We start from the raw sequence: 10,363 nt of genomic DNA, 5'->3' as shown, positions 1-10,363 counted from the left end.
TACACTTTGGGGATATAAGGGCTGAAGCATGAGGGGGCTGGAGAGAATGGAGGGAGAGATGTAACAACACACCTGTCCTGCCAATAAAGCTGTGCCTCTTTCCATTTCCACTGACTCGACTTCTTTATGCGAACACGCAGGACGTATCTGGGTGCGCACCAAGAGCCGGGAAGAGGAGGTAAGACTCAGCTTGAATCCCAAGGATCATTACAAATGGCATCCTGAACAGGGACAAATAAAGTATGTGTGGTTTTAAAGGGACCTTTTAGCTGAGCCCCCACGCTAGTGGGGAAGATAAAGGAGAAGCCCCGAGGGTACCAGGGGAATTCTGGGGTTGGCTCAGGATGAAAATGGGGAATCACCTCCCTATAATTAAGCCAGAGAAAACGTACATTTGGGCTCAACAGCTTTATAAGGCAGTTAGAGGCCAGGGACAGATCCTCCCACTTAAGGACCTGTGGAGACTTATTGAAAAAGTGTAAGTGTTCTCTACATGGATAGAAGACATGGGCTTAGATAAGCAGAAATGGGGCATATTTGGGGAACAAATGACAAGTTATGAGAACAGTACCCCTGGGCTCCCAGAGGATAAAGATTTTGTGATTTATAACCTGGTAAAATCAGCCTTTTTTTCTATGGAATATGTTAATGATATGCTTAATATCAAAAATGAAAGTGCCAGGGGTGGCTCAAACCATTCACTCTGATATAGCTGTCTTTGTTGGAAACAGATAAAAAGAAAACAATCAGGGAAGTTTTACCTAGGACCAAATATTTTCTGCAAACGATCTTTAACAATTTCTGAGTGCACTCTTCCTGTCATTTTCTCTCTCTGTTTTGTCTATGTGTCTCTGTGTGAAAGAGTGTGAGTGAGTAATCTAAAGGTTCTATATGCAGCTGGATTTTCCTTGGAATGCTCTTATCGCTTTCCTTCCCCTTCCTGAGGAGAGAGAAGGAGAAAAGAAAAATATTTTATTTTATAGGTTATATGATGGTTATATTCAGTCATAGAGTATAGAAAGAAGTATCAGGCATAAACTATTTGCATTAAAAAGTGTGAACAGAAGTTTTAAGATCTTTAAAAGTTTGAAAATCTCCTCCTCTTGGTTCCACTCTGGCCAAGTGGAGTGAGGAGAAGGTGATAAGAAATAATAAGGGAATTTTTCCCTCAGATCAAAGAGGCATACAAACAAGCATTTCTCACCTCACTCATTAGGAAAAAAAATCTGTGTATCAGAATGAAACTGTAAGTCAATTGAATTCATGTGAAAAGTAAAAAGTATCACTCCTAATTTGATGCTAAAGATAAGTCAAATTCATTTTACTATTTGGCATTTAGGCAAATTAGGATATTTTCCAAGATCTGATAAAAAAAAAAAAACATGAAGCTTTGAGCTCTAGTAAGGGGGAGAAAGAATACAGCACCATTTCTGATTCCCTCCTTGCTGGAAGGATCAAAGCTATCACTTTCAAAGAAGTCTTTAAGGAGTGGACACATAAATAAAACTTATTGGAGTAAAAGTTAAATCAGCTGAAGACATTTTACAAAAATTTATTAAAGTTTCTCATCCTAGATAAAAAAAAATAGAGAATGTTGAAGAATAATAAGGAATTTGAGTTACCCTCCCAATCTGACTAAAGGAAGAAAACACGATAAATTTATCAAGGACCCCATTAGCAACAACCCTGGGCATTGAAGTCCACACCTTTAAGCAAGCAGATGAACCTCTCCATTCAAAACCCCTAAATACACAATCACGCTCTGCATTTATGAGGAGAGGAGAAAAATCTCTACACTTGATTAGACCAATTTTCTATCAATAATTTTTGCAAGTGATGATTTGAAAATACAATCAATGTCATTGTGTTGTTATGGTCTTCCTAAATTGTGGTAAAATTCTCTCATTTAAAAAATTGAGGAATCACTCTAAGCCAGAAATAGTGTTAGATAAGCAAATTTTTATATGAATTTTATTGGAACTAAAAGACAAAGAACTTGTTTAAAAACAGTTATGTCACTTACATACCTGAAGTCAGAGAGGAACTTACACCTAAAACAATTTGATTATCAGTTATTTGGAACTTGCAAAATTATTGAGTTATTTTGTTTTAATGCTAAAAACTTAAAAGTACTGATTGATTACTGTATATGGAAAGGAGGAGACTGGTGAAAACATTATTAGGATTAATTCTACTCTTTCAGACCATTCCTCCTGAATGTATGAGATTTGATGAAGCAGGGGCACCACACCCAGCCCCTCCCTAAAGTCCATCTCAGTTATTCTTATTTTGTAAAACTGCCAAGGAAACTATCCGTAGAGAGGCGAAGTCATTCAGCCTGAGAAAGGAACTTGTTTTACTTATGTTGTTCCTAAACAATGAATCTAACTTGCTAAGAAAGTTGCAAAATATTAAAAGGATTTCTAACAATTGAGAAAGAAAAACATTAAATGAAATTCCTTATGTAAGAAAAACCTAGTAAATCTTTATTGTTTATTATAGCTCCATAGGAATAAAATTAACATATAATTGGATATGAGTTGTGATTGGTGAAAAATTGCTACTTAACATAAAAAGCATTTAATATTATATTTAAATCATATCTTCTTTTTTCTTTCTATAGCAAAATTTCCATGATCAGAATAACTAGTAAAAGATATGAACTCTTTTGTGTTAGCTTTATGGGAAATCCAATATTATTTTTTATCAAGAATTAGAATATATATAGTAACGTATACAAACTACTTAGGCTCACTTTATAATATCTCCATTGTTTAGAGGGATCTTAATAATAATAGTTTTTATAAGTACTTTGATCAGCTTCTTAATTGTTGCCAATGTAGAGATTCAATTACTATAACTTTTTTTGATTAAAAACTTTGTCATATTTAAGAATTCTGCAATAGTTTGTCAATAAATACCTTGAGAATCTATGTTACTTATGTTACACCAATTTGGTTTAAATGAATCTCACTCTTAAAAGTTTTGTTTTTGCTTTTAGGATTTCCAAGGCAACTTATAGCTAAGTTAAAGTAAAGTAGAACAGATTTTGCTATTTTGATTCCAATGTATAGTCATTCCATGGCCTAAGCAACAGTTAAAGTAGTGTCTGAACTTATTATAAGTAAAAGATTCAATTTCAGAAATATCTCTTTCTTCCAAAGTAAATGTAGTCAGAGGATAAACAAGCTTTTTGTAACAAGGATGTACTATTATTCAGTTGTAAAGTTCTAGTCAGGAACTTCTTTTGTCTATCAGCTTCCTGGAAATGCAAGCTAATTAATTGTAATTATATTAACATTAATTCTAATAATGATAAAGTTATTAATATTCACTTTACTTCTACCCACTAGACACAGCTTTCTGATATGCTATTATCGTTAAATAATTTTTCTTTTCCCTTAATATTGAATCAGATAACAAATATTCTGTATACATATGCCAACACATATTGATACTGCTAAACTTAAACACACTCAGAATACAGATCTTTTTAATCTTTTTCAGAAGTTACAAGCTCTTATGACATAGAGGCCACTACCTATATTGCAATTCATTCTTCATTTCCTAGGCCTCTTTATCTAAATAACATGACTATTAATCAAAAGTTCAAGTTTCTCCAACTTTTTCCCCAAATATTTATAGAACTACATTAGCTTTCTCTTATTTTCATCAAAATGCATATACTCTATGTAACCATATGTTAGAGTTTTCTGCTTCTATGGGCATTCCGACAACTGAATGCTGATAATGTTCCTGCCACTAACAAACTTATTTCAATCTTTCTGTGATCATTTTAAAAATAATATTAATTACAGGCATACCCCTTATAATAAAGATATTACAATCTAGTTGCTAAAATAAAAAAGTGGGGAGCAATTAGCTGTATTAGCTACTGCTTTATACACCCAAAATACATTAGCTAAATAAAAACATTGCTAAAAATGAGTATACAACGGCAGTAAAACAATGTGAAAAGTGCATACTCCCCAAAATGAAGGTAATGTGGAATTTATTATTGTGGGGGCACGGCTGTGCTTATATATTTTCCAGAATCTGGGGAATGACCAGTGAGGGTGCCAGAAAAGAAACGTCAGGGTGTGTACTCCAAAACACCCAGAAAGATGAAAAAGCTCCAGCAGCATCAGAAAAACTCACAGAAACAGAACATGGGAATAAAGAAGAAGAGGTTTCCTAATGCAACCGAAACAAAACAAAACAAAAAAAGCTATGCCCCCATGGGGGCAGATCGAACATTTTAATATCCACCCAAAGAACTGAAAAACCTGTTACTCCAGGATTTGTGTTTCTTGCTGTGATCACTCTGCTTTCTGTACAAACTGAACTGGTTCCATCCTGATTTATGTTTCGAGACACCTACCCCTGTTGCATCACTTGTTTCATATATAAATGTAATTGTCACTACGTGTATTTGACCCCCTCAAGCCTTCCTTACTTCTACTAATGTAAATCATTTACAGATGATATAAGCCCTTACCATAATTTATTGGAATATACACTGCTTTAACTGTACTCTCAAGCAATGTATTAATGTTTATGATGTCATACTGTTTGTAGAACTACCCTCTTTTGGTTTCAGACTTTGGGCGAAACTGCACAAAAGTGATTTCTGGACTTTTTTAATCATGGGACTAATTGCAACTGTGTCTTCTATTCTCCTTCTCCAACGTACTTATGGATACACCTGTCTATGTATGACTCCTCTGTATGGAATATTGTTTGCATTCATTGTACTCTTGCTCAATGTATCTCTAGTAGGGATTTGTACTATTATTTTGTCACCATCATTGATAATTTCAACCACTGTGTCTTTGTATTTAGGTAATAAGTTAAAGTAGAGACTTTCAGAAAAAATTAGATGCTTTTAGAGGAAACTAGAATTTGTGAAAGATAAGTTTGCAGAAACTGAGTTTTGTTGAAGTGTGATTATAGATGTCATCCTATTTGTGTTATACCCGTGAAATATAATAGGTCTAATTATGATTGGCAAAAAGTAAAAAATCGTGTTGTAGGGATTTTTAGAAATACCTCCATAGGAGTGGATTTGGCACAATTTGATAAATTGATTTCCCATATCAATGAGGCCTCCTTGGATAAAACAATTTGGCACGACAAATTTAGGGTTCATTTAAAGAATTAAGTCCTTTGCATTGGCTATATATATTGTTTTCACCCCTTCTTCCTCTGGTTATATTGTATCTGCTTGCGATTTGCATTGTGAAATATGTAGCAGGTATTTTTAAAACAAGCACTCTAGGCCTAGCAAGTGTCCCTACCTCATTATCCTTTTCCCTGTGATTTGTGAATACTATATAATATTTAATTGAATGGCTTTTTGTTTATGGTAAAATTATCCCTTCGTCTGTTGCCCTCTCATGAAGACATCCAAAAAATCCCATGCCTTGCAGGACTCATAAGATTTGGTGCTCTGCGCCTAAAAGGAAGGGGGACTTGTTGGGGCCTGTAGCCCCTCTTTGGGTCTCCAGCAGCCTCTCTGAGTTCATGTCTGGTGTAACAGGATACAGAGCAATCAGCAATATGTGCTGATCTCATCTGTAGTTAGGGCACCCTAACCTCTAGAAAGTGCCAAGGCACCCAGACTATGTACTGTTACACAATTTACCCTGTTAGCTTGAGATTAATCTCAGGGACTAAGGGTAAGTACACAGGAGTATGCAAGCTATTCTGGACACAGCCTCCCTGTTCTCTGAGTGGCTCCCCCTACTTTCCCTCACAAGCTGTCCACGAGCTCTGCAAGTGCACTTTGGGGATATAAGGGCTGAAGCATGAGGGGGCTGGAGAGAATGGAGGGAGAGATGTAACAACACACCTGTCCTGCCAATAAAGCTGTGCCTCTTTCCATTTCTACTGACTCGGCTTCTCCTTTATGCGAACACTCAGGACGTATCTGGGTGCGCACCAATGGCCGGGAAAAGGAGGTAAGATTCAGCTAGAATCCCAAGGATCGTTACACAAATACTTTCCTGATGGCTAAGTCAACTCTATTGTATAGCATTCTACAAGTTGCCATTCTAATAACTGACAAAAAATGAATGAAGCTAATCAAGAATAATTTATTCTTAACAAAAGTCTTTTTTCTTAGTGATCCCCACTGCCTTTTCTAATTTCACAAAACACCTTTTCAGTAATGTCTTCCAGAATTTTGTCAGAGATAGTAATAACTCTGAAGATTCCATTCTCTTTTTTATTGAGAAATTTGTCTTTTTCCAATCCTGTGACACCCTTTCTAATTTCCACAATCTTTTTTTTTAAGAGTCATAATTTATTGAGACTACATCCTCTCACAACTCCATACATGGTGCCCTGCCTTCCCTGCCTCCCTCCTCCAATTGACCTCCAAGTGACCAATTCCTTGGTCACTTCTGACATTTGTAGATCTTCTTTGCCATTCCCAAGAAGATAGATGGGGGAAGGGGCGATCTCAATGAGCTCCATCAGTCTACTGTAACTTTCTTCTTCAAACTTGGTGAAATGAGCAGACAATTCAAGTTCATCATACAGTTCCTTCACTTTGGCAACCTTCTCTGGATCATTCTGTCCATAAGTCTCCTCCAACATCTTTCTTTTCTCAGATGATGCCAGCTGAAGGCACTTCACCACCAGCCAGCTGCATTTGTTGTCCTGGATGTCAGTATCAATCTTGCCAGTCACACTGGAGTCACCAAAATGGTTAAGGTAATCATTCTGAATCTGAAAAAAAAATTCTCCCATCTCCAGAAGAATGTTCGTGGCATTGGTATGTTCTTTCTCCCCATCTATTCCTGCCATGAACATAGCAGCAAATGGTAAGTAGAAGGAGGAGAAAGCTGTCTTGTATTTGACAATGGTCTTATATCTCTGTTCAGTGAATCTGGTTAGATCAACTTTGCCCTGAGGGACTGTTATAAGATCAAGGGTTTGGCCAATCTCAGTCTGGTAAGTGCTCTGTAGGAAGAGTTGGATGAGGTTCTGGTAATAGGGCTGCCCATGCCAGTAATGCTTCAGGAGGTGGTAGATACAGGCTTCCAACAACATGGCATCATTGATGGCATCCAAGCCAATGCCAGGCTTCTTATACCAGCATGGCTATCCCCAGTAGGTAAGAGAAGCATCCATGATGTCATATGCTACTAGGAAGAAAGCCTGGAGCAATTCCACACAACAGCCCACTGCTAGTGCTCTCTGTAGGCTGTCAGCATTCCACTTTTGGGGTTCCACCAGCTCCTGGAATACCATGAGCACTGATAAGCCTTGATTGTATTCCTCCTCCTCCCCCCGCCAAGGGCATTGTACTCTAGGACCTCCTTGAGCCTGGCTATGGCATCTCCCACCTCAGGATGCTCCATCCCATCTTCTGTCAGGATCTTTACAATCTGGGAGAAATGTTGAACAGTCCTGCTTCACTTGGGCAAAAATTGATTTCTGATCTCCATTCATTCTGGTACCTGGAAGCAGCCAGTCTTCTCTGGGATATGGAGGCCTCCACAATCTTTTAATTGAATTTCTACTAACCTATAAAATACAATATACAAATGCCACCTCCTCCAGGAAGTTTTTCTTGATTTTTTTTTCTTGATACAATCAGTAACGAGAGAAGGAAAACAGTAGATATCATAGATATGGGAAAATAATGAAGAGTTGCCAATAATTCTATCAAGTACCATCCAAGCATTCAAGATATGGTGCAATTTGATTTCCTCCCCATGGATTAGGGTGCCAAGTCTTTTTGTTATCAGTAAAAGCTCCTTTGGTATGATTGGGGTTTTTTTGGAGTTGAGTCAATGGAAGAAGGAACAAAAGGAATCTTCCAGAAATTTGAATTCCACAAGTACAAATGAAAGTTTAAAAGCTTAGAAATTCATCCCATCATAACATTAGAACCTTGTGTGTATAATGCCCCTTTAAAATAAACACATTATTTTGTGTAAAGTAGTATTGTTTTTGCTTATTCTTCTACACACTTTTCCTTGTTTTTTCAGCTATTTACTTATCATAAAGATGTTTTTCTTTTACACATTTTTGGCTCATTTACCATTTTACTCACTTACCATTTCTTCATGCATAATCCTTCAATTTGCTTCTAATTCTAAATTTGCAATACCCATGCTCATTTCTAAAGCAACAAGCTTTACTACCTTATCACCCCACGGTTAGAACTATATATTAAGAACAAAACCTCTGAGAAGACTAAGGAAAAAGAAAATTTAAGTAAGGAATTCAGCTGAGGAAATGTCTAAGGGTACAAGAATGATTTGTGTCAGGGCAGTTAGGTGGCATAGTGAATAGAACACCAGCCCTGGAGTCAGGAGGACCTGAGTTCAAATTCGGCCTCAGACACTTAACACAAAACTAGCCATGTGACCTTGGGCAAGTCACTTAACCCCAACTGCCCTCCAAAAAGCAAAAAAAGAAAAAAATATTTATGTGGTTTGGTTCTTTTAGTATTTGTTTTGACTTTAATGAAAATGTCTTTCAATAATTTAATTGGTCCCCTCCCCTCCCATTTTGGCTACAAAATCTACTTTGTTCTTCACAGCCTTGTGTTTCTGTTTTTCTTATCTTCAATTTATAGGCAATACACATGAGAAGAGATGACTTCACTTGGGGAAGGAAATAGGTGAAAGGAGCAATCACAAAACCCACATTCTATGTCTGTTATTTGCCCCTGATGGCCTATCATCTAAGGTGTCGAAAAAAGATGGTCATTACTTCAGAAAACTTTAATTTCTTCTTCTAAAGCTATTTCCACTGAAGAAACCATGAAATTGTTCCCAGACCTTCACGACAGAGGGAAGAGAGTTATGGAGGGCCAATTTAGGCCCGGGCATCCTGACCATTTCCTTTTTTGTCTTATTCCTTACTTTCATATCCATATTCTAACATAAGCTTCTCTTTTACTTATTAGATAATTCTAGTTATGATAAAATTGTTTTTAAGGATTTGTTAAACTTTTTTCAACTAAGCATTTGAAATCTAATCTAGGAATTTTACAACCATTCTTGGATTTGCTGCTAATAGTCATAAAGGGATATCACTTATTTGGAAGCAATCGCTTAACATTCTGAGTGACCTCTCAAGTTCATTTAAATTTACATCCAAAGGCAATAAACCCAACACCCTAGAATTTTAAAGTTCATAATCAAAAGACAAACTTCATGTTTGTAAACAAAACTGCTAGATAGTGCAGTGAAGATAGTATATATAATTAGGAGTAAAGATACCTGGGTCCTAATCCTGCCTATAACACTAACTAGTTATTTGTCCTTGCATAACTCACCTGTTTGAACTTTTGAGCTTTTGAAAATAAATGAAAAAGTTTAATACTTCTATGGGAAAACCAGACAACTCCTACACAAAAGTAAACAAGAATGAAAATAAAGAAGTAAACAAATTGTTAGATAAACTAGATTGAGCTGACCTATCACAACTTCTGAATGGGAACAATATAAGAATATACATATTACTTTTAATCTCATAGTATCTTTACAAAAATTCATTATGTACTTGAACATAAAAGCTAATGTAAAAAGGAAGATGTAATAAGCATTGTTTACAGATCACAATGCAGTAAAATTAGTAATGATCAAAGGAAACATGGGCAAGCAGTACAGACTGAAATGAAGACTAAATAATAACATCTTGAAAAATGATTGGGTTGGGGCACCTAGGTGGTACAGTGAATAGACCACTGGACCAGGAGTCAGGAGGACCTGAGTTCAAAATCAGCCTTAGACACTTAACAAAAAAACCAGCCATGTGACCTTGGGCAAGTCACTTAACCCTGTCCTACCTTCCCCCCTCCAAAAAACAAACAAACAAAAAAAATGGTTGGGTCAAAGAAAAAAAAATCACAGAAATAATAAATAATAATGTTAAAGGGAAAGAATAACAATGAGGGGTGGCCAGGTGGTGCAGTGAGTAAGAGCACTGGCCCTGGAGTCAGGAGACCCAGGATTGGTTCTGGCCTCAGATACTTAACACCCTCACAAAATAACTGGCCATGTAACCTTGAGCAAGTTACTTAACCCCAATTGCTTTTAAAAAAAAGAAGAACAATGAAACCGAAACTTTTGTGACACAGTAAAATCAGTCCTCAGGAGAAAACTTGTATCTACAAAAACTTATTTTATCAAAATAGAAAAAGACTTCACCAGTGAACTTGAGCACATGATTAAAAATTCTAGAAAATGAACAACTTAACAACCCTATAAAATAAGCATAGAAGAAATCTTGAAAATTTGAAGAAAAAATAGAGAAACTAAAATATGTAAAAGACTAAAACTAATAAAGGAAAAGGAAAAGTTTTTTTTAAAAGATTAAAAAATTCTATAAAGCATCACCT

General features: G+C 36.2%; 1 pseudogene; it reads right to left on the bottom strand.

The window, feature by feature from the left end:
- Window positions 1-6,398: 6,398 nt before the first annotated feature.
- On the bottom strand, window positions 6,399-7,458 carry LOC138159083 (farnesyl pyrophosphate synthase pseudogene; annotated as a pseudogene).
- Between the last annotated feature and the right edge of the window lie 2,905 nt (window positions 7,459-10,363).

This window comes from Petaurus breviceps, unplaced genomic scaffold (genome assembly GCF_028583685.1).
Source record: "Petaurus breviceps papuanus isolate PSGF00001 unplaced genomic scaffold, PetGlider_PUasm1.0 175, whole genome shotgun sequence".
In the NCBI taxonomy this organism is placed as follows: domain Eukaryota; kingdom Metazoa; phylum Chordata; class Mammalia; order Diprotodontia; family Petauridae; genus Petaurus; species Petaurus breviceps.
The sequence above is the reverse complement of the archived record's forward strand: the minus strand, read 5'-3'. Positions and strand labels throughout refer to the sequence as shown.